The sequence below is a fragment of the Hemiscyllium ocellatum genome, chromosome 15, assembly GCF_020745735.1.
Source record: "Hemiscyllium ocellatum isolate sHemOce1 chromosome 15, sHemOce1.pat.X.cur, whole genome shotgun sequence".
Taxonomy (NCBI): Eukaryota; Metazoa; Chordata; class Chondrichthyes; order Orectolobiformes; family Hemiscylliidae; genus Hemiscyllium; species Hemiscyllium ocellatum.
The window spans coordinates 14772654-14794042 of NC_083415.1; positions in this window are offsets into that span (position 1 = coordinate 14772654).

Consider the following 21389-nt stretch of genomic DNA (forward strand, 5'->3'; position numbering starts at 1 on the left):
AGGTGATCTTGCAGGTGGTGGTTTCCTATGTGTTTACTAACCTTGTCCCTCTAGATGGAAGTGGTCATGGGTTTGGAAGGTGCTTTCTGAGGATCTTTGGTGAATTTTGCATGTACATATTGTAGATAGTATACACTGCTACTCCTGAGCATCGTTGGTGGAGGGAGTGGGTATTTGTGGCTGTGGTGCCAATCAAGTGGGCTGCTTTGTCCTGGATGATGTCAAGCTCCTTGAGTGTTGTTGGAGCTGCACTCATCCAGGCAAGCTGGGAATATTCCATCAAACTCCTGACTTGTGCCTTGGAGATAATGGACAGGCATTGGAGAGTTAGGAGGAAAATTACTCATTGCAGTATTCATAGCCTCTGACCTGTACTTGTAGCCTCTATGTTTATGTGTTGAGTCCAGTTGAGTTGCTGATCAATTGTAACCCCCAGGATGCTGATAGTGGGGGATTCAGTGACAGCAGCATCATTGAATATCAAGGGGCAGTGATTTGATTAGCTTTTATTGGTAATGGTCATAGCCTAGCATTTGTGTGGTATGAACGTTACTTGGCACTTGTCAGCCCAAGCCTGGGTATTATCCAGATATTGTTGCATTTGAACATTGACTGGTTCAGTATCTCAGGAGTTGTGAATGGTGCTGAATTTTGTACAATCATCAGCAAACATTGCCATTTCTGACCTTATGAGGAAAAGAACAGTAGAGCAATCTCAAGGGACTGTATTAACTATTCCTGTTCTAATTTCTTATGTTCCTCTTAAATTTAACATGAACTTGACAATTCTGTTTAACCAAGTCACACAGATACAAAAATAGATAGTATCCCCAGTTTCTAGTCAATATGTTGCTATTCTATTGTTGAGATCTAGACTCATTGTTGGAGGTAAAAATTATGGAGATTTGTAATAACTCTAATCTATTTTAGGAAATATTATGGAACTGCATCCATGTGTAAAAGAGAAATAAAAATTTAATGTTTTACTATTAACCATGGAGCTGTTGGTTGTATATTAATTACAATCAATTATATACAGTGGCAGGAATTCACTTTAAATGCTATAAGTGGACTTAGTGAACTAAACTTTTAGCTGTCGGTTTAGGAGTTGTGTGCTTACAATATTTCGAACACTGCAAATAAATGTTAAATGTGTTCAGTTGGCACCAGTTCTAGTTTTCACTAGCTAGCTTTCAGAAATAACACATGAACTAATTACACATCAGACTTAATAATTAATTAAAACATTTGCCCACTTTAGCCAATACTCATGTTTTGGAGAGAGGGATGATGGGAAGAAACAAGGGACTTATGTTTCAAACTGCACATTTTAATCACCTCACAATGTCTAAAAACATTTTAAAGGCAATGAAACTTTTTGAGTAAATGCAGCACCCACTTTGTCCACAGCAAGCATTAATGAAAGAAATCATAAAATTAGTATCAGTAGCGTTGACAAGGACATTTAGATGACACCTTTAGTCTTTTTGCAATACTAACCGGCATCTTTTATGTGCATATGTGAAGACTATTGGAGCCTAATTTTGATGCTAAAAATCACATATCATGTTATAGTCCAACAGGTTTAATTGGAAGCACTAGCTTTCGGACCCCTGCTCCTTCATCAGGTGATGAAGGAGCGGCGCTCTGAAAGCTAGTGCTTCCAATTAAACCTGTTGGACTATAACATGGTGTTGTGTGATTTTTAACTTTGTACACCCCAGTCCAACATCTGCATCTCCAAATCATAATTTTGATGTCTCATTCAAAGAGTAGATGATAATATCAAAAGCTAACTGAAGGAAAAATATCTGTAATTTCAAATGGACGGTCGTCAGCTCAGTGATTTCGGCCATAATGATAAAAACAAAGAGTTCCAAAGCCTCTTTAACATAACTTATCTGATTCAAAGCAGGACCACTATTTATATTTAAATGCAAAAAGTGAAAACGTATGCAGGGAATGTTTTCAACATCAATTGAGATTTTCATACAACACATATTAAGATTAACACTTCGATTAAAATGCAATCTAAATCAACAGGTTGAACGAAATTAAACACGAGCCCACAATAAGGTTTTAAAGGGATGATGCTAACATGTGCCTCACCTTTTGTTTCAGATCCAAAACTCAGTTCCTATTTGCCATGCACTGATTTCCAAAGCCATTCTAATGTTAAACTTCCACTCTGAGCAACATAAAACCTGCAATTGATACATTTTTATGATTTTTGAAATACAAAAGAAACAGTTGATGTTGAGCTAAACAAACATTTCTGCATGAATGCGCAATGCATTCACTCAGCAGCTGGTGTGAAAGCAAGGGTAAATGCTCATTTTGAAATAAAAAAAGCTGCATACTGTTGGCAATCTAAAGTGGGTGGCCAATCCCTTGTGGGCTAGTGTTCATCTGTTTTCTCTGCCACTTGTTTGCATATATATTTGCCCAGCTGCTCTAATACTTGTGATGGTGAAGGTCATATTCATGGTAATCTCATGACAGAACAATCATCCATTTTCCCTTTCACTTTCTGTGAACTGAATGCTGCAGTAAGAATATTCAGTGTTTTCTAGGTGCCATACAGATAAGGATGTGACCACTTCTACAATCCCTTTGACAACCCAAAAGTTGTTCAGCCTCTCACCTAATTACCTGGACCAATTTGGCCATTTGATATTCCAAAATTTAAGTAAATTCAAGTCTGCTGCAAATAGAATGACAGTCATAACCAGTTGTGATGAGCATAGATTCAATCAAGTGCAGCAGAGCTAGTTCAGGTTCAGAGCACTGAAAATGTTCATACAATTAGGTCTTCTAGGAACCATTAACAGGGACTTCGAAACTCTGTTTTGAAGATGCCTCTGAAATGACAGGCCCATTAAACAGGCTTGGATGTCCCTGCTAATGGTTCCTAGAAGACCTAATTGTACAAACATTTTAATTCAGAATTGAAGCAGAATTGAGCATTGTACAATTTTCTGAGCCAAAGAGGAACCATATAGTTGTAAAATAACTTTTATAATTGTGTTCCACATCAATTTGCTGATTGGTTGCTTTGTTGCAAGTTTGGATGTTAGCCAATCTGTTTATAAGTGAGCAGTTGCTAGTAACATTTTAGTGACCTTTAATAGCAATGAATGAGTTCTAAAGAGTGCGTTGACCAATGACAATTTTTGTATTCACTGAAGAATGGCAAGTAAAAATTATAATAATAGAAGCAGTGATGATCTGTGTGATATTTGTCAACCATGTGTTATCAACATGTGACATTTCACATCAGTCTTATTTAACAGATATTGTGATCAATGCTGTCAGATGGTCCAAAGAGCTATACAGCTGACCTTTGAAGTAGAAGTTGATGTGAATCCCTCTGTAATATGATATTTTATTGATTTATTCACAAGGCAACATATATAAAATCAAATCACAATGTCTTCCAGCTCAAACCATTGCCTTTAACTCTCAGATAAACTCTACATACTTGCCACTGACCCCATCCCTTTCTCGCCAACTGCGAAGACATCATCACAATATGTGACATCACCATCAAATTAATTACTTTTAAATTGACTGGAATTGACAATAATGATACTGACATTGACATTAATCCATCCCATGGCTCTGGTCAATTTCAATGTGCTGCCTCCGTGTGCAGGGTAGGTAATAGAGTCTGTTATTGAAGAAGTTGCTTCACAGTCTTTGGCTGCTTCGAGATCAAACGCAAATGGTGGTGGGCGTCTACTGCTGAGCATGAATGCAATTCTATGTTGTGACTTCACTAGGCTGGTATCTTACTTAAAGATCCCCTGGGTCTGCAGCATGCCTCATTTAAACCAGAGGTAGTTTCCAGTTTGATGATAATGGCAGAATGATTCACATGTTCAGCCATGATGTTAGAGATTGTGAATAGGTCTTACTTTTAATCAAAAAAAATTTAAAGGCATTTGAATCAAAGTGTGTGTGGAAAGACATTAACATGTAATGTCCAGTAGCATTCACAACTCCTTAGTTGCATTCACATACAGCAAGATTTGGGCAATATTCTGACTTCAGCTTTTAAACGTCAAGTTACATTCACACCATAAAATTGTGTGATAATGAGGGAGAATCTAACCCACAATATTCAGTAGCCTTATTGCTGAATCCCTGCTAGAAATGGAACAGGCAAAAGTGAGGTTGAGTGATGTAAATGTTGTAGCTGCAAGAGCAGTTCAGAAAATGGGAATTCTGGATTAAAGCACCTCTTGGTTGACCAGTGTCTGACAACAATCTACAAAGTACACCTCAGTAATGTTATGGAATAATGTCTATTGGTTGAATGAATGTAACTTTTCTATAACAGTCAGGAATGTTGATACCATATGGGTAAAGCACCCCACTTGATCAACACCACTTTCATTCCCTAACAACTGGTGCATAATGGTAATCATGTGCAAAATCTATTATGATGCACAATTGCAATTTGCCAAGCCTTCATGTAGGTATGATATAGGATCTTACCATATACTATACCCACTGCATAGAATAATTAAGAATCCATCAACTTGTATTTTATCAATAGATGAGGCTGAAGACGGTCATATCTCAAGTACATGCAGTTTCTAAAGAGTACAACTGGTATTAAGTAACAGGAGTGTTATCAGCATCTTAAAAACTCTTGACTTCTCTCTTACAGGAATAATGTTAGCAGCCATGCAGAAACATGACCACCTGCAAGTTTCCCTCCAAGGTGCACACAATCCTGTATTGAAATCACATTTCCATTCCTTTCCTGACATTGTTTTAAAGCTCTAGAATACCCTCCCTAATACCATTGAGTCATACAGAAAAGAAACAGACCCTTCAGTCCAACTCGCCTATGCCAAGTTTCACAAATCAAAATAGTCCCACTTGCCTGCGTTTGACCCATATTCCTCTAAATTTTTCCTAGTAAAATGTCTTTTAAATATTGCAACTGTTCCTATTTACTTGTGATGTCATTTTCAAGGAACTATGTAGCTGAAGCCTTAGGTCTCTCTGTTATACAACACTACCCACTGCATAATTATTAGCTGTGTAAGTCTAGATGGACAATAGTGGTTTTAGACATTGGCTTACTAACACCTTCACAAGGTCACTTAGGAGTGGGGAATAAATGATGATGTTACCAGCAACGTTGCCATTTCATGAATTAATAAATGTAAGATTAAGGTCCAATGTGACAGGCAACATGAACCTGCTCTAAGATCAAGATTCATATTCAGAAAATAAAGTGGATAAAAACTCTTCACCCACAATGAGTTTATCATAGTCTTGAAACATTCTCCAACCACTCTGCACTATGAATAATTTAGAATATGATTTGTATGTAAAACAGCGCAAGTCTGTAGGACACTCCTGTTATGTAATGCCAATTGTACTCAATAGAACCTGTGTGTACTTGAGATATGACTGCCTCTGGCCTCATCTATTGACTGATTCTTAATTATTCTATGCAGTGAGTGTATGAAAGGATCCTATATCATACCTACATGGGTTTGTTTTCAATTAAATTCGAATACATTTGTTGTGCCTTTAATGTGGACGGAAGAAAAGACGTGAGAGTATGACTGTGTGAAGCAAGAATAAAATATCTCCAATAGCCCATCAGGAGTCAACAATTACTTGCATCTCATTGCTGAGCTGGTATTTCTTTGATCAAGTCAAGGCATTGACAATGGGAGAAGTAATATTGTGCATACTTCTTCCAACATTCTAGTATGCATACTTGATTTATTCTAAAATGTCACAGTCTAATGAGCTTTGACATTAATGTAATCTCTAATCCCAGGGAAGACCACCTCTGAACAGCATCTGTTCAGCTTGCATCAAGATCCAAACAGATTGAAAAGAATCCTAATTCTGCCTTTTATTGGGCCTATTCTGGTGCCTTTCATTAAGTCTCATCTGATTTACTGACACAAAGAATTAAAATCACTCAGGCAAAGCAAAACCTGAGAGCATCACAAACCAAAATCAATCAAGAATTTCCTGACCCTAATGGAGAATAACACAAGAACCCGGCAAAAAACGCGAATTGATATTTATTTTCTGCTATAAGAAATAATCTTTTTATAGTCAAAAAAGGATAAAAAATATGATAAAAAGATATATAATGAACTATTACATTCTTTAGATATTTGTATTGTCAACTTAAAACAAAGAACAAAATGTATTTTCTCAGTGGATTGAACTGTTGAGAGATAGCTTTTCATGATCCATGAATAATGTAATGTCAACCTCAGTTCAATGAATGAACCTGATGAGAGATTGATAATACAATATGTGAGTAGCTGAGTTATATTTCAAACCAGTTAACTGCATATAAAGTTGCCCATGGGACCAATTGACAAATATTCCTTTACAGAGAGACTAAAAACAAATACTTCATCCAGTTGTGGTTACTACATACAGTTACATTTTTTTTGAACTGTGAACAATACAGAGGTCAAATTTTTCAACTTTGTAGGGACTCTAAAATTGGTTGTCCCTTTATAAACCTCAAACTGATTTTCCTCTCTTGAACTTAAAACACTTTTGGACTCAAAACTGGTTGATTAATATTTGGCATTTTTATACCCTAAATTAATAAAGTCATCCCAGATTTCCATTATAAATGTTTGCCTAGACAATTACAGTGTTAAAAGTTGACCTATAAATGTGAACAAAAATTATAGTATCTGGAATTTGGTTGTGAAACATGTACACATGCACAAGATATTTTAATAGTACAGCTAACCTGGTCGAGGATGTTTATGAGCTGCGCAGTTTTACTTTGACATATTTGTGAGTAAAGCAAAACTAAAGGCAATAATATATCACAAACAAACACATATAATAGAGAATGCAGGAGACAATTCTTTGTCCAGAGATTGATCGAATGCAGAGGTTGCTAATTGAGGAGAATAGCGTTAAGTCCTGCTTATTGGGAAACCAGCTAGTTTTCAACATTTCATTTCCTTGAATATGGTTATTAATTTTGGCTTTTAGACTTGATTTCTGAGCATTAGGTTTGATTCTACAGATGATAATTGCACCATGTCTACTAAACTTTTAAGAACTTTTGTTTCATAATCATCCCCCATCCTTTTTTATTATAGAGATCTATTTGTTGACTTCAATACTTGCACACGTGTACACTCATAATTGTAAGACAGTTGTTCTACATAAATAGAAAAGTTTTACTTTGTTTTAAGGAAGGTAAAGACAACATAAAGACAAAAACTAGGGTATACCATATTACAAAGACCAGAGGCAGACTGAAAAATTGGGAAATTTTAAAATGTCAAAGGGTTGCTGAAAAAAGTTATAAAAAAAGCAAAGGTAAATTATGAAAGAAAACCAGCACCAAAATATCAAAATAGGTAGCAAAAGATTTTGCATGTGCATAAAAGGGAAGAGAGTAGCTAAAGTGAATGGTGCAACTTTGGAAGATGAAACTGAGGAGTTAATAACGGGGAACTCTGAAATTACATAGACAATCAATATTTTGCCTCAGTTTTCACAACGGAGGAAACAAGTACCATCCCAATAGTAACAATAGGGAATGAAGAGGTTACAGAAAGGGAGAAACTTAAAACAATCTTCAACATTAGTGAAAAAATCCTGAGCAAACTATTGGGATTGGAGGCAGACAAATCCCAGGACCCAATGGCTTACATCAGATGGTCTTAAAGGAAGTGTGGCAGTATAGACTGGTTAAAATATCACAAAACTCCCTGGATGTAGGGAAGGCACCAGTGGATTAAAAAAACAATTATATAACATTTTTATGCAAAATAGGTAGGGAGACAGAATGGAGGAACTTACAGACCATTAGTTTAATATCTATCACTGGGAATTATCAGTATCCATTATTAAGGGAGGAATAACAGGACATAGAAAAGCTAAAACATAATCAATCAGTCAGGATGGTTTTATGAAATATAAATTGCATTTGTTTAATTTTCTACGGTCCTTTGAAGATGTAACTAGCAAAATGGACAATAGGAATTTTATAGAAGTCGATATATCTGGACTTTCAGAAGGCATTTGATAAGTTGATAAACAAAAGATTAATACACAAAGTAAGATTACATTGAGTTAGGGATAATTTTTTATCTGGAGAGAGCATTAATTAACCAACAGAAAGCAGGGAGTTCGGATAAATAGGTCATTTTCTGATTGTAAAGATGCAATTGGTGGGGTGTCAAAGATTCAGTCCTTGGGCACCAACTATCTACAATCGATATTAATGAGTTGGATGCAGGGATAGAAAGTACTAGAGCCAAATTTGCAGCAGATGCTAAACTAGGTAGAAATGTAAGTTGCAATGAAGAAATAAGAAATGTACAAATTGATATGGATAAGTTAGGTGAATGAACCACAATTTGGCAGATTAAGTTTAACATGGATAAGTGTGAGAGTACACATTTTGGTCACAGAGGAACAAAAAGGCAATTTATTATCGAAATGGAAAGAAATGTTGGAGTGCTTCGGTATATCAAGATCTTGGTGTCCTTGCACATAAATTACAGAATAAAGGTAAAGCAGATAATGAGGCAGTTAAATGAAATTTTGGTATTTATTGCTAAAGGAATAGAGTATAAAATTAGGCAAGTATTGCTGCAATTCTACTAGCCATTAGTGAGACCCCAACTAAAGTATTGCATACAGTTTTGATCCCCTTACTTGAGGAGCGATGCAATTGCATTGGAGGCAGTTTGGAGGAGATTCAGCAGACTGATTCCAGAGATGAGAAGTTTGTGATATGAAGAGGTTGAGCATTTTAGTCCAATATTGGCTAGAGTTTAGAAGAATGAGAAGAGATCTAATATAAGATGCTAAAATGGACTGACAAAGTAGAAATGGAAAGGATGTTTCCACATGTGGTGCAATCGAGAATGAGAGGTCATAGTTTTAGGATGAGGTGTAGCAGATTTAAAACAGAGGTGAGGAGAAATGATTTCTCTTAAAGGGTCATGAACCTGTGGGATTCACTATCCTGAGTGTGGTGGATGCTAGGACATTGAGTAAATTCAAGGAGAAGGTAGACAGGAATTTTAATTAATTATGATTTGAAGGCTTATGGGAAATGGGCAGAAAAGTGCAATAGAGATTGAGATAAAATCAATCATGATAATATTGAATGATGGAGCAGTAAATTTCATACTCCTGCTCCATATTCTTATATTTTGTTTATGTAACAACTGCAAATAATATTATCACAATATACCAGTTTATTAAAATACTCACTTTTCTCACGAAAGCACGACCATTTCCTTCTGACAGCACATGTGCATGTAACTATATTTATAAGAGATATTGTTGATAATGTGTATGCTCCTTAGTATCAGCAAGCCTCGGTTTGTGTTGAACAGTGGAACAGTAGGAATATCGTTCAACCAGTAATTCAGACTGACGCTGGGTACAAATCCCACTGGTGGAATTTAGATAGAATTAATGAAGATCTGGAATTGGAAGCTTGATACAGTAATAGTTATGGTACAACCATTACCAGTTGTTGTAAGTACCAATCTAATTTAGGCACAATACTTTAGGGAAGGAAATCTGCTGTCTGTATATGGCCTACGCATGACTCCAACCCATAGGAATGTGGTTCACTCTTAACTGCCCTTTAAAATGGTCTAACAAGACATTTGATTCACAAGTAATTAAGGAAAGGCAATAAATGTCATCCTCACAGTAATGCTCATATAAGAATAGAGAAAATAAATATGGTGAACATTGTAATTCCGTACTTTGGAATGACTTTTGCTTTTTGGGCTAACTCTCATTATATAGGATGCATATGGCTAACACTCAGATTTCAAATTGTTGACAGATCTACCCGTAATTGCAGTATTAATTTCAATATTGCATTGGTACCCCTGCCTTTATTGATCGATACATTGAGTATAGGAGTTCGGAGGTCATGCTGTGGCTGTCCAGGGCATTGGGTAAGCCAATTTTGGAATACTGCATTCAGTTCTGGTCTTCCTGCCATACAAAAGCTGTTGTGAAACTTGAAAAAGTTCAGAAAAGATCTCCAAGGATGTTGCCAGGGTTGGAGCATTTGATGTATAGGGAGAGGCTAAATAGACAGGGGTTACTTTCCCTGGAGCATCAGAGGCTGAAGGGTGACTTTATAGAGGTTTATAACATCATGAGGGGCTTGAATAGGATGAATAATCAAGGTCATTTCCCCAGGGTGGGGGTGGGGATCCACAACTAGAAAGCATAGGTTTATAGTGAGAGAGGATAGACCCTAAGGGACAACGCAGAAAATGGTGCATCTGTGGAATGAGCTGCCAGAGAAGATGGTGGAGGCTGGTACAATTAGAACAATTAAGAGGCATCTGGTTGGGTATATGAATAGGAAGGGTTTAGAGGAATGTAGGCTAAAAGTTGATAAATGGGACTAGATTAATTTAAAATATCTGGTTAGCATGGATGCATTGGACCGAAGGGTCTGTTTCCATGCTGTACATCTCTGTGACTCTTGGCAATGAGGTCTGAAATCTAAAATTCAGTAGCAGCCACTACTTAATCGTGATCGAGACATGATTCAATCCCATAATTTAGACTGTAATCTGACAATATGTTTTGCACAATTAACCCTCCCATTCATCAGGAAATTGAATCAGCTGTTAATACACCAGTGAAACCATGTCTAATAGTCATCTAATACAGACAGAATAAGTCCATTTGCACTCACATAAGTTTGCCATGTGATCTGAATCTTTGCCATCATTTTGTTCTGAATTAATTATGAATGAGGAAAGTTAATGAGTAGGCTCATTGCATCCAGTCCACCACAGACATAGTTAAAGATTTCTGCTGCTCAGAATGATTTGTTATAGTCAGATCCCGAGGAAAAACCATAGAAAATTCTGATTAGCTAGGACAGAATTTCCTATCATTAGGATCAGCTTTAATGCCTTTAGGCTAATGGAATAGAAAGACCATCATTGTAATAGCACCTTCCATGACTTCAATATGTCCCAAAGTATTTTATATACATTGAAGTATTGTTTTAAAATTGAAACATGAAAAGGTTCATAGACTGCAATGAAATGATCATATTTAGGTATTTGTTAGTAGATAATTATTGACATGAATATCAGCAAAACTGTTGTGTTCTTTAAATCGTGGAATGAAATATTTTTCATCTACTTGCAGAGCATACAGGGCCTTGATTTAAGGTGTTTTTCCTCAGTTTTCTTTTGAGAGCTATGAATATCCTCAGCAAGATTAACATTTGTGGGTGATCCTAATTGTTTCCTTCTTCAATGGGCTTTAGTGAACCAGATGGATTCTTAACAAGTGTGGAAAACAATTTCATGGTCACAGTTACTGAGATTAGCTTTCAATTTCAGAAGTGTATTACTTCTGGCATGGGAGGGATATAACCAAGTCTTGGCTCAGGGGGAAAAAAAGAGGACTACTACATGAACTGACAACACCTGACATCAAAAGAAATCTACAGGTACCTCTTGGTCATTGTACATGTGAACATGAGGTGAGAATATAATTGTGTTCACCTCTAATAACCGCTTCAATTCAATATCTTTCCTGATATCTTTCCTATATGTTGCTCAGAAATTATCACACAAAACACAAAATACTAGAAAGCTTATCCTCTTGCAACTCCCAGCCCAACTCATTTTTTCCCATATCCTTCAGGACGCAGACCTAAACAGCATTGATGATAATCATCTCCATTTCTCTTCTTGTTTTCCACTTGATACTTTTCCCTCATTCAATTTACCAAAATGTGACCTGGCATCTTAAAATTTCCACAGTGTCCATAGTTAGGTTATTCCATATATTTATAACCTTCTCAATACATAACAAATCATCTTAACTGGGTATTTGCTTTTCTGAGCATAGGTTAAACTTTACATCCCTTTGTCTTGCTGTTTATGTTCATTATTTTTTAAAATCTCAAGTATTTCTATTAAGTTATTTCTTAATCACATTTTTCCAAAGTAAATATGACTTTTATTCTTTATCTTACATTGCAAATCCAGTGCTCGATTTCATTTATTGCATCCTCCTGTTCCCCTACAAGTCTTATTCTACCAAGTTTGTGGGCGGCACGGTGGCACAGTGGTTAGCACTGCTGCCTCACAGCGCCTGAGACCCGGGTTCAATTCCCGACTCAGGCGACTGACTGTGTGGAGTTTGCACGTTCTCCCCGTGTCTGCGTGGGTTTCCTCCGGGTGCTCCGGTTTCCTCCCACAGTCCAAAGATGTGCGGGTCAGGTGAATTGGCCATGCTAAATTGCCCGTAGTGTTAGGTAAGGGGTAAATGTAGGGGTATGGGTGGGTTGCGCTTCGGCGGGTCGGTGTGGACTTGTTGGGCTGAAGGGCCTGTTTCCACACTGTAAATAATCTAATCTAAAAAAAAAGTCCATGGTGTCCTCCTGGGATATATTATTTAGAACTGTGCATAAAGGTTAAGCTCATATTGTAACAATGCTTTGCACAAGCTAATGATTGCTGTCTGGTCTTCTTGTTTTATCCCTTGGTGTACAATCAACAAAATCCCATTTGCAATTTTGATCATCACTGCATATTCAGCTGACGGTTTAAATGCATTTTCCATTAAATCTCTCACATCCTGATAACTGTTTTAACTTAGACATGTGTCATGAACAATTTCAGGTATTCAGTAGCAATGATGTCATCATGTACAGCAAGCAGGAGAAAGTGAGGACTGTAGATGTTGGAGATCAGAGCTGAAAATGTGTTGCTGGAAAAGCGCAGCAGGTCAGGCAGCATCCAAGGAGCAGGAGAGTCGACTTTTCGGGCATGAGCCCTTTTTCAGGAATTCCTGAAGAAGGGCTCATGCCCGAAACGTTGACTCTCCTGCTCCTTTCTCCATCTCCTTGGATGCTGCATGACTTGCTGCGCTTTTCCAGCAACACATTTTCAGCTCATGTACGGCAAGCAACCAATCACATTGCAGTATTCTGATAAACGGTAATCCAGGAAGTCAAAAACAAAACATTGAATGATTTATTTGTACATCAAAATGTACAGAAAACAAAGTAAGTAACCGAAATATACATGTCGAGTTAAGGCAGAAGTGAAACTATGACATATTTAATATTGAATACACATACAAATTTCATTTGGCAGTGCAGAACTTGAGTACAGCTGAAGAAAAGAAATATCTTGTGCTTATCAGGACACTTTGCAAGAAATACCAATGCATAGTGCATACAATAATTTCGTTGAATCATGAAATCTGTTGTTGGACACCATAGTTTGAGTTTGCAAGCATGGGCTGCTTGGGCATGGTCAGTAACTTGAGTGTTTGCAGACAGACAATGTACATACATTACACCTGTTTAAACTCAACAAAATAACTGATAACCATTGTCTGTTTTGTTTCTCAGAGCAATGCCTTGACCAATCATTATCAATATGCATAGTATAAAATTTAAACAAATTTGGCAGTTAACTCTCACTTATCATCTAAATGGCGCATTCTCCACTGTAACATCTCAACCAGAATATATTTGATAAATCATACCACACTTTTTTTCCAATCATAAAAAAGATTGTCTTCCCTTCACATTGGAATTTCTTGTGAATTGTCTTGATGAGTGCAAGGTGAAAAGGCTTGACAAATTGTGTCCACTTTCAAATGTAAAATTACTATTTCAGGGTAGGTGTATGTTTGACAGTAACCACAAACTCAGTACGCTGTTCAAACTGCAATTTTAACTCATTCAACAGGTTGTAATTTTTTCAAACACTTTTACAGCTAGACTACAACTGGAAATTCTCATCAGTTTGATGATTTCCAATTGATTGCAATGTGGAAGAATTCTGTAAGTGCATCTCCTGGAGAAATACAGTATTGTCAACACCAACTTCTGAATTTCCATGTTTAAATGTAACAGTATGGGTCAGCAGTTGTTACTGTTTGAGAGGCGCAGTGACAAGGCAAGACAATGGTTTTGCCATTAGTTCCACTGCTACATTTGGGTCCATTGAATCATGCAGCATAGAAGGCGGCTATTTGACCATCATACATATATTAGCTCATTGAAAGAAATGTCCAATTAGCCTTATTCAACTACTCTTCCCCAAAGCCATTAAATATTTGCTGCATCAGAGAATTCTCTGTGAAAATATATTGAGGTCCACTACGATTTGGGACAAATTCCAAATATGTAGAGAAAACTAGGAGAAACATTTATTCATTTACGTCATTAGTTCTCTTCCAGACAATTCTGGATTATCCAAATTTATTCTTACTAAATTAATAAATATGACATTCCAGATTATAGATTTTTATGATAAACAGAATGTCATATGTCTAGCAAAACAGTGTACTTGCTCCTGTAGAGCAGGAAACTTGCTTCTTATTGTAAAAAGCCCAAAAATATTCACATTGAACTTAATCTCTGTTTCCCTCTCTACAAATGTTCTCTGACTGACTAAGTTTTTATTTCAGATCTTTCTCATCTGCAGCATTTTACTTTTACTTCATGATAAGGTCACTTTCAATAGTTCAGGAAGTTCTGTCAGCCGGGATGCTCCCCTTTGAATAAAAGTTACTTAATTAATGTAGAAAAGCCAACAATAATGTGCTTTAATTCAGAAATTCCCCGTTAAGACAGAAATACTACAATGCCCCTTTGATGTTGAAAAACAGAGTGTTTGCTGCCGTTATGAACTTGTGATAAGTGTATCTGTGTGCAGTGGCTTGAAGACTGTTGTGAAACTCCCTTCATTTATTAGCTTATTGTTGCGCCTGTTAGTTATCACTGTCACTAACAACTGAAAAGAAATCGTTACCTGATTGGAATCACCTTATGTTTAAAACAGAAGTTCATTGACAACAAAGCAAGCTTTGTTTTGCATAAAACCCACTGTTGTTGTTCATAGCAAGCACCCTCCTTCATTACCACAGTATGGGGTGGCATGGTGGCTCAGTGGTTAGCTCTGCTGCCTCACAGCACCAGGGACACAGGTTTGATCCCAGCCTCGGGCGTTTTGCACATTCTCCCTGTGTCTGTGTAGGTTTCCTCCGGATGCTCCAGTTTCCTCCGCTCCAGTTTCCTCCCACAGTCCAAAGATGTGCAGTATAGGTGAATTGGTCATGCTAAAAATAGTGTTTCGGGGTTGTGTAGGTTAGGTGCATTAGTCAGGGGTAAAATGTAGAGTAATAGGGTAAGAGAATGGGTTTAGTTGATGCGGACTTGTTGGGTTTAGGGGCCTGTCTCCGCACTGCAGGGTTTCTACGATTGTTGAGATAGTAAAAGGATCAGGCTCTACAGACTGGCCATTTCTTGTGTCACCGTGCTGCATGAATGAATCACTCCTCGCATGCAATGACACACAACTTGTCATTTTCTTTGGATACTTCTCTAAGTGGAGTCTACTGATCATCTCTCAAGGTACCATTTTACCATGATGGCCATTTGTTAAAGTGGAATCCTGCATGGACCTGCCATTTCTAGAGGTAACATTCTGTGTGCTCTTACAATTCCTTGCACGATTGCTCTATGTGGTTTGGAAGTTCCAAGGTGTACTGTGTTGCATGGATTGGCCATTTCTTGTGTTCTTATTCTGCACGGACTAGCAGCTCTGGAATGTTCATTAGCTTTTTTCCACTCTAACTGAGATCATCAGATTGCCAGACCTCAGAATGCCTTCCTGTTCACATGGACCATGTGGTGAGATGTATATGATGTTGAGATTACTGTAAGCATGTTTTACACTTTGATGTCAAGAGCAGCAATAATATCATTATAAGACACAAGTAATTACTAGAATAAAGATCCTAGTTATGCTTAGTGAGCAAGAGATAGACAGGTTGTGAATCACCACAATTACTCGAGTATTTGTACCACTCCACTACTAGTTGAGAAACGCTGTCAACCTCCCAGTGGGTTTCAAGGCATTACTGGATTTGCTGTGAATATGAGTTATATGAATATAATTGAAATTCATCACAGATAGTTTAGCTGCAATGGTATGGTGTAAGATTTGTATTGAAGGAAGATGTGTCCCTGATGTCTCACTCAATCTTGGAGGCTCAACTGAAACAGTGAAGTCTTATTCCTGCAGATAATAAATTGTTGCTCCAGGGTGTTAAAATTTAAGGTTTAAAATGTCTTATTGTTTTCTTATTTTACATTTTGTTTTCTTCTCTCTCTCACACTTCACTGTTTATTTTCTTTTTTTGTGGAATTTGATTCTAATTCATCCTACTTTGTTCCCTAATGTTCAACCATTTTTTCTCTGTACATTTCGTTGGTTAGAAATACAGCCTGTTGATCCTGTTGCATAAGCATGTCCTTTTTGGCATTACAGTGAATAAATTAGTATCAGGTAGAAGTGGAATCTTGGTTGTTATTTAAAAAAAAACAGGAGAAAGTGAAGACTGCAGCTGCTGGAGATCAGAGTCGAAGAGTGTGGTGCTGGAAAAGCACAGCATGTCATCCCATACAGATTCAGATTATAATTTTCACATGTTCAGAATATCTGATTTTATCTGGCTTGCAGTCTAATACTGAGATCAGAGATATCAAGAACAGCACAGAGAAATTACATAGTATATTTTAGCTTGTTTAAATTGTTTTAAAATAATGTTTCATTGCAACTTTGTGCAAAGGAAACTACAACTGGATTGTGAAAATGGAACACATTTTTCAATTTGAATAGTGTAACGCTATTGAAATTCTAAGACAACAGGATCAAGCTTCTCAGAGACCCAACAGCCCATACCTAGTCTGGACCATTTAACCCACAATTGACAGTGATTATATTGACAAATCCACTGGGACTTAACTAGAGATGATGCTCTATTGGATGGACTAAATATTTGAGAGGGGCTGTCAGATGAAATTATGGAAAATCAACTTCCACAGTTTACTGTAGAACATGAGGTTGAAATTCTGCTTTTAATGAAATTGGAAAGAATGACTGGTTTTCTCCATAGTTTTATCTACAACAAACAAGATGACATTTTGAGAAATCTTGCATTCTCACACAAAGTCAAAGTTTAACATTCCACATTATTTGGATTTGACTGGAGTCAAAGCAAGGATTCTGAAAATCTCAGGTCAAAACTCAACCCAGTCTGAACGCTCCAACTTCCAGTACTAATGGAGTCAGGACATGATGGAGAATAGGCAAGCAGCTCAGTTCCAGAAGTTGGTTATTTAAGTATCATAATGGGTGTCTCAGATTTGATTTTTTATTCCAGGCTTAATCCTCCTCAGCCTGGTTCCAGGGCTTCGGAAAATTCAGCAATAAATATGAGGTAAGAACTCCTGCATGGGAAGAGGTAAATGCCTTTGCAGCTCTACTTGTGGGACCTGCCAATCCTCCCTCCAGCTTCAGCCACTCCACTGCCCCTCAATCATTTGGAAGCTACACCTTCAGGATTACTGATGCATCCCACCAGGATTAGCAGTATCGCACTCAAGATTCACTGAATTCCACCCCCTCCTCTAGCATCTCTCCCAACATGCCTTGCTGTTCAATAGCTGATTACTACTGCCTCAAGATCACACCATCCTCATAGAAAGATTCAGACCAACCACTGTTTTTTTTTAAGGTTGTTGGTTAGCTTCATTGGCTGGATGGCTGGTATTTGATGCAGAGTGATGTCAATTTCCATATCCACTGAGATTACCATGAAGGTTTTACCTTCTCATCCTCAACTCCCGCCTGAGGTGAGGTGACCTTCAAGTTACAACTCACTACCAGTCATCTCTATCTAATGAGAAAGCAGCACTATGGTGACTAATTTTACTTTAAGATTATAAGTATCTGAAAGGGTTAACTGACATCACAAGATAAGCTTTATTAATCAGGCTATAAAGAACTGTACCTGGGAAGATCTAACAAGTTATATTTTTTGTGAGAGTATTTCAGTGATTGTAATGTAAATTTTCTCTTTGGTTGAGCTTGGTATCTCACAGGAGGCAATCACAGATCACAACTGTAATGTAATTATCAAATAAGCGATATATAATAAATCAGTTTACTATTTATTAATATTGACCCTATCTTCTGCTGGATACCTTGTGTGAACAACTAATTCTAGCAAGAAGGATTTGGGGCACTGAAATGACTCAAAGCTTCTCAGATTGATCAGAATGTTACATCTAAATGTTGCTTCACCAGGAGCCAGCAAGAAGAGATGTTGTGTGAAGAGGATTTGATGTGAGTACAGATTGCAGAGTTGTGGATGATCTGAAATTTACAGAGATAGAAAATAGGAGACAGCCAGGAGTATATTGAAGTAATTGAGCCTAGACATAATATAGGTAAGAATGAGTGAGTCAACAGCAGATGAGTTGAGACAAGGGGTGAAGTTGAGTGAAGAAATTATGATAGAAATAGACTGTCTGAGTGATAGCATGAATATGGATGCTCATCTCAAGTTCAAATCTGACACTAAAGTTTGAGTAGCAGACAAAACTATTCTCCATAAATAAATTAGGTTTTGTTTTCTCACAGCCCACAATAAAATTCAAGGTCTTGCCATATACTAATGTGGAAACATGAATGTTTTTGCATGGAGATATAACTGCTGTAATAAATGAGTACCAGACAAGCACAGTATGAAATCCTTCTTAACTTACAAGTTATTAGCTGTGACATAGCCTTTAACACTGATATTGCATGTCTATGGGAAACAATGACATAATGGTAATGTCAACTGGACTTGAAATCTAGACAACATAGAACAAGAGGTATAGCCAACAAGAGGTGAGGCTATACTGGATTTGGTTCTAGGTAATGAACTATGCCAGGTGTTAGGCTTGGAGGTAGGTGACCACTTCGGGGACAGTGACCACAACTCGGTGACTTTTACTCTAGTGATGGAGAGGGATAGTGTGCACTGCAGGGCAAGAGTTATAGCTGGGGACAGGGAAATTATGATGCGGTGAGGCATGACTTAGGATGCGTGGATTGGAAAAATAGGCTTCAAGGGAAGAACACAAATGATATGTGAAGATTGTTCAAGGAACAGCTAATGGATGTCCTTGATAGGTATGTACCAGTCAGGCAGGGAGAAAAGGGTCTTGTGAGGGAGCCGTGGTTTAATAAGGAATTGGAATCACTTGTGAAAGGGAAGAGGGCGGCCTATGTAAAGATGAGGCGTGAAGGTTCAGTTGGGGCGATTGAGTGTTATAAGGTAGCCAGGAAGGATCTAAAGAGAGAGCTAAGAGCAGTGAGAAGGGGCCATGAAAAGTCCTTGGTTGGTAGGATTAGGGAAAACCCAAAGGCTTTCTATAGGTATGTCAGGAATAAAAGGATGACTAGGAAAGGTATCGGTCCAGTCAAGGATAGTAGTGGGAAGTTGTGCTTGGAGGCGGAGGAGATTGGAGAGACACTAAATCAATACTTTTCGTCAGTATTCACTCAGGAACAGGACACTGTTGCTGATGTGAATATTGAGTCACAAGTGATTAGAATGGATGGCCTTGAAGTATGTAGGGAAGAGGTCTGGGGAATACTGGAAAGGATGAAAATAGATAAGTCCCCTGGGCCTGATGGCATTTATCCTAGGATCCTCTGGGAAGCTAGGGAGGAGATAGTGGAGCCATTGGCCTTGATTTTTATGTCGTCGTTGTCTACGGGAATAGTGCCAGAAGACTGGATGATAGTGAATGTGGTCCCCTTGTTCAAGTAGGGGAGTAGGGATAGCCCTAGTAACTATAGGCCAGTGAGTCTCACTTCTGTTGTGGGCAAAGTCTTACAGAGAATTGTAAGGGTTGGGTTTATGAACATCTGGATAGGAATAACGTGATCAAGGATAGTCAGCATGGTTTTGTGAAGGACAGGTCGTGCCTCACAAACCTTATTGAGTTCTTTGAGAAGGTGACTAAGGAGGTGGACGAGGATAAAGCAGTAGATGTGGTGTATATGGATTTTAGCAAGGCGTTCGATAAGGTACCCCATGGCAGGCTAATGCAAAAACAACGGAGGTATGGCATTGAGGGTGCATTAAAGGTTTGGATTAGGAATTGGCTGGCTGGAAGGAGACAGAGGGTAGTAGTTGATGGTATACGTTCATCTTGGAGTGCAGTTACTAGCGGTGTTCCACAAGGATCTATTTTGGGACCATTGCTGTTTGTCATTTTTATAAATGACCTAGAGGAGGAGCTTGAAGGCTGGGTGAGCAAGTTTGCGGATGACACAAAAGTCGGTGGAGTTGTGGACAGCGAAGAAGGATGTGGCAGGTTACAGCGGGATATGGATAAGTTGCGGAGCTGGGCAGAAAGGTGGCAAATGGAGTTCAATGTAGCTAAGTGTGAAGTCATTCACTTTGGTAGTAGTAACAAGAAGATGGATTACTGGGCTAATGGTAGGCTACTTGGTAGTGTGGATGAGCAGAGGGATCTTGGTGTCCATGTACACAGATCTCTGAAAGTTGCCACCCAGGTAAATAGTGCTGTGAAGAAGGCATATGGTGTACTGGGCTTTATTGGTAGAGGAATTGAGTTCCAGAGACCTGAGGTCATGTTGTAGTTGTATAAGACTCTGGTGCAGCCTCATCTGGAGTATTGTGTGCAGTTTTGGTCGTCATACTATAGGAAGGATGTGGAGGCATTGGAACGAGTGCAGAGGAGGTTTACCAGGATGTTGCCTGGTATGGTAGGAAGATCGTATGAGGAAAGGCTGAGGCACTTGGGGCTGTTCTCATTGGAGAAAAGAATGTTTAGGGGAGATTTGATAGAGGTGTACAAGATGATTAGGGGTTTAGATAGGGTTGACAGTGAGAACCTTTTTCCGCTAATGGAGTCAGCTGTTACTAGGGGACACAGCTTTAAATTAAGGGGTGGTAGGTATAGGACAGATGTTAGGGGTAGATTCTTTACTCAGCGGGTTGTGAGTTCATGGAATGCCCTGCCAGTATCAGTGGTGGACTCTCCCTCTTTATGGTCATTTAAGTGGGCATTGGATAAGCATATGGGGGTTATTGGGCTAGTGTAGGCTAGGTAAGCTTCGATCGGTGCAACATCGAGTGCCGAAGGGCCTGTACTAAAATGTATTTTTCTATGTTCTATGTTCTAATAATATGCAGCTTAATGGTCTAGGGACAGAGTCATCGAGTATACAGCAGACTCTTCGGTCCAACCAGTTCATGCTGAACATAATCCCAAATGTGTTTAAATCTTAACAAATCAGTTGGTGGACTTTAAATTCAACCATAAAATTTGTAATTCAGTTGAAATCTAGAAAGTAATAGCTGAACTGCTGTTGGCTGTCATAAAAACCATCTGGTTCATTCCTGTCCTTTAGAGAAGAAAATCTACCGTCATTACCTAGTTGGCCTTATATGTGACTCCAAGCCCAAAGACTCTTAACTGCTCTCTGAAATAATGCAACAAATATTCTGTTTTTGAG